Source organism: Oncorhynchus keta, chromosome 26 (assembly GCF_023373465.1).
Source record: "Oncorhynchus keta strain PuntledgeMale-10-30-2019 chromosome 26, Oket_V2, whole genome shotgun sequence".
Lineage (NCBI taxonomy): Eukaryota > Metazoa > Chordata > Actinopteri > Salmoniformes > Salmonidae > Oncorhynchus > Oncorhynchus keta.
In genome coordinates this window covers 39,147,052-39,151,679 of record NC_068446.1, presented here as the reverse complement: position 1 = coordinate 39,151,679, position 4,628 = coordinate 39,147,052, and positions in this window count along the sequence as shown.

The following is a 4,628-nucleotide window of genomic DNA, read 5'->3' as shown; positions in this document are numbered from 1 at the left end:
GTATTTGGAGAGTTTACCACCCAGGACTGTGTTTGTAAAGAGTACCACCCATGACTGTATTTGTAGGTACCACCCATTACTATATTTGTAGGTGCCACCCATGACTATATTTGTAGGCACCACCCATGACTATATTTGTAAGTACCACCCATGACTATATTTGTAGGCACCACCCATTACTGTATTTGTAGGTACCACCCATGACTGCATTTGTAGGTACCACCCATGACTGTATTTGTAGGTACCACCCACGACTGGATTTGTAGGTACCACCCATGACTGTATTTGTAGGTACCACCCACGACTGGATTTGTAGGTACCACCCATGACTGTATTTGTAGGTACCACCCACGACTGGATTTGTAGGTACCACCCATGACTGTATTTGTAGGTACCACCCACGACTGGATTTGTAGGTACCACCCATGACTGTATTTGTAGGTACCACCCACGACTGGATTTGTAGGTACCACCCATGACTGTATTTGTAGGTACCACCCATGACTGTATTTGTAGGTACCACCCACGACTGTATTTGTAGGTACCACCCATGACTGTATTTGTAGGTACCACCCATGACTGTATTTGTAGGTACCACCCATGACTGTATTTGTAGGTACCACCCATGACTGTATTTGTAGGTACCACCCATGACTGTATTTGTAGGTACCACCCATGACTGTATTTGTAGGTACCACCCATGACCGGTGTTTGTTAGTGACAGAGACATTGTTATTGAACAATTTCCTTTTAAAGGCTTGTGGCTTTCACCAAGTGAGTATCTAGGCAAATGCCATCATTACAATTAAACTCTATACAATTAAACTCTATACATATAGTATACAATACATATAGTATATCCTAAGGCATTACTTTGATGGCCTAGGTTTACCCTAACACAGTGGTGTTAGGAAACTCCTGGTTTACAGGCCACATCAGGCCTGCATGTCACATTATACTGGCTTGCAAAATTATGTGTAATTCCTATTGGAATCCAGTTAGGAGTTAGGATATCCAACAGTTGGAATTTTCATTAATCTGCAACCTGCATTCAGAGTGACTGTCAGGGTTAGGTAAATTGATAAGTAGACTGCCTCAAAACCATTTAAACTTGAACAGCAACTAACTGACTGATTGGATTAGTTTAGAAAAAATGATGTTATTTATCTTTGTCAATCAATGTACATGCAAAAACAAATCAACCTGCAATATAGCATGCTGGGAAATATGGTAATAATGGATATGGTTTTGATGGGACTGTTTTGCTCTCCAAAGTGTAAAACAATAACTCTGGTTATTAACTCCAAAACCGGGGGTTATTTTACACCACAGAGTGTTAATTTCACTGTTACAGAGTGAATCTAATTCCTGAATCGACAGTAGAAATTTTACACTGGAAAATCAACGCTAGCCAATTTACTGCACATGATCAACAAGATTATTTATAGATAAAGGCTTCTGGCCGGGAAGACATTCCCACGCTGGGTCAACAACCTTCAGATAACGTTCTATTAACATACTCAGATGCACATTCTAAAAGCCAATTTATTCTTGACCTGTCATCTGCGGCTATAACTTCGCTTTTAGCCTCTGATCCTCTTAAAAGACTGTGACTCATTGGTAAAATAAGAATACATAAATCTAACATCAATCTGTTCATCATATATGCATAGTCACTTTAACCATATCTGCATGTACATACTACCTCAATCAGCCCGACTAACCGGTGTCTGTATGTAGCCACACTACTGTTATAGCCTCGCTACTGTTATAGCCTCGCTACTGTTATAGCCTCTCTACTGTTATAGCCTCTCTACTGTTATAGCCTCGCTACTGTTATAGCCTCTCTACTGTTATAGCCTCGCTACTGTTATAGCCTCGCTACTGTTATAGCCTCTCTACTGTTATAGCCTCGCTACTGTTATAGCCTCGCTACTGTTATAGCCTCTCTACTGTTATAGCCTCGCTACTGTTATAGCCTCTCTACTGTTATAGCCTCTCTACTGTTATAGCCTCTCTACTGTTATAGCCTCGCTACTGTTATAGCCTCGCTACTGTTATAGCCTCTCTACTGTTATAGCCTCGCTACTGTTATAGCCTCTCTACTGTTATAGCCTCGCTACTGTTATAGCCTCTCTACTGTTATAGCCTCGCTACTGTTATAGCCTCTCTACTGTTATAGCCTCGCTACTGTTATAGCCTCTCTACTGTTATAGCCTCGCTACTGTTATAGCCTCGCTACTGTTATAGCCTCTCTACTGTTATAGCCTCGCTACTGTTATAGCCTCGCTACTGTTATAGCCTCGCTACTGTTATAGCCTCTCTACTGTTATAGCCTCGCTACTGTTATAGCCTCTCTACTGTTATAGCCTCGCTACTGTTATAGCCTCTCTACTGTTATAGCCTCTCTACTGTTATAGCCTCGCTACTGTTATAGCCTCGCTACTGTTATAGCCTCGCTACTGTTATAGCCTCGCTACTGTTATAGCCTCTCTACTGTTATAGCCTCGCTACTGTTATAGCCTCGCTACTGTTATAGCCTCTCTACTGTTATAGCCTCGCTACTGTTATAGCCTCGCTACTGTTATAGCCTCGCTACTGTTATAGCCTCTCTACTGTTATAGCCTCGCTACTGTTATAGCCTCGCTACTGTTATAGCCTCTCTACTGTTATAGCCTCGCTACTGTTATAGCCTCTCTACTGTTATAGCCTCGCTACTGTTATAGCCTCGCTACTGTTATAGCCTCGCTACTGTTATAGCCTCGCTACTGTTATAGCCTCGCTACTGTTATAGCCTCTCTACTGTTATAGCCTCGCTACTGTTATAGCCTCTCTACTGTTATAGCCTCGCTACTGTTATAGCCTCTCTACTGTTATAGCCTCTACTACACCTGTTGTATTCAGCATTTCACTGTAAGGTCTACAACACCTGTTGTATTCGGCATTTCACTGTAAGGTCTACAACACCTGTTGTATTCGGCATTTCACTGTAAGGTCTACAACACCTGTTGTATTCGGCATTTCACTGTAAGGTCTACAACACCTGTTGTATTCGGCATTTCACTGTAAGGTCTACTACACCTGTTGTATTCGGCATTTCACTGTAAGGTCTACTACACCTGTTGTATTCGGCATTTCACTGTAAGGTCTACTACACCTGTTGTATTTAGCATTTCACTGTAAGGTCTACAACACCCTTGTCTAGTTAAATAAAGGTTAAATATTTAAAATAAACAGCACGTCAACCCTGTTACGGTCAACCCTCAACCCTGTTTACGGTCAACCCTGTTACTGGCAACCCTGTTACGGTCAACCCTGTTAAGTTCAACCCTGTTAAGTTCAACCCTGTTACGGTCAACCCTGTTAAGTTCAACCCTGTTACTTTATTCGGCACTTACTATAGTATACTATTGTATCAACCAGTGAGTGCCCAGTGGTTTGTTCCCTAACCATCAACATGTTATTTTATAGATTAGAAAAAGAAATCGGTAGAAAACGCTCTGCCTGGCCAAGTGGTAGACTGCTGCTTACACCTTCCACCCAATTTATGTGGCATTAAGAAAAGGGCCCTGGGATTTGGGATTGGTCCAGAGAGTGGTTCATACATTCTACTGGGAGTGTTAGGAAATGGTGGAGAGGAGGAGGGGGAGTGGTCAAGGAGAGGGAGAGGAGGTGGAGGAGAGGAGGTGGAGGAGAGGGAGGGGAGGTGAAGGAGAGGGAGAGGAGGCGGAGGAGAGGAGGAGAGGGAGAGGAGGAGAGGAGGATGAGGCGGTGGAGAGGAGCAGTCCCATAAAGGTTGTAAAGGATTGTGGAGCCATATGGCCCATGAGTAGGGAAGCCGTCTGTCTGAGAAACTGAGCATATCGGTCACCTCGTTCTCAGACAGCAGGCCTCTCAGTAAAACACAGTGGCAGCCAAGTGTTGCAGCCAACAAGACGAGAGCATGCGTACAGCACACACACACACACACACACACACACACACACACACACACACACACACACACACACACACACACACACACACACACACACACACACACACACACACACACACACACACACACACACACACACACACACACACACACACACACACACACACACACACACACACACACACAAGTTTCCATCAGGCCATGAGTGCATATTGTAATATTTTGTTTAGTGTGATTGAGGGGTTTGGTTAAATGCGGAAGACACATTTCCTTCTTTTCTGAGTGCAGATAATACACTGTCTCCTATGTCATACACTAGAGATCATGCTTAATCCCTTAGGAGTGGATTACACTTAAATATGGATCAAAAATATTTTTCAATGGAGTTCACTTTTTAGTCCAGGCCTGGCTAGGCTTCATCTGTGTCCGGGAAACTGCCCCTTCAGCTTTAAACTATAATCTCCGAACTCAACTGAATCTCACTTTTTTCCCTAGCCTAGCACCTTTGTCCATTGATTTTTGCTGATCTTATTGGAAACCTAAATTGAGCCATCGTCATACTGATCAGGGTAGGAAGGGACACGTTTCATATCGTCATACTGATCAGGGTAGGAAGGGACACGTTTCATATCGTCATACTGATCAGGGTAGGAAGGGACACGTTTCATATCGTCATACTGATCAGGGTAGG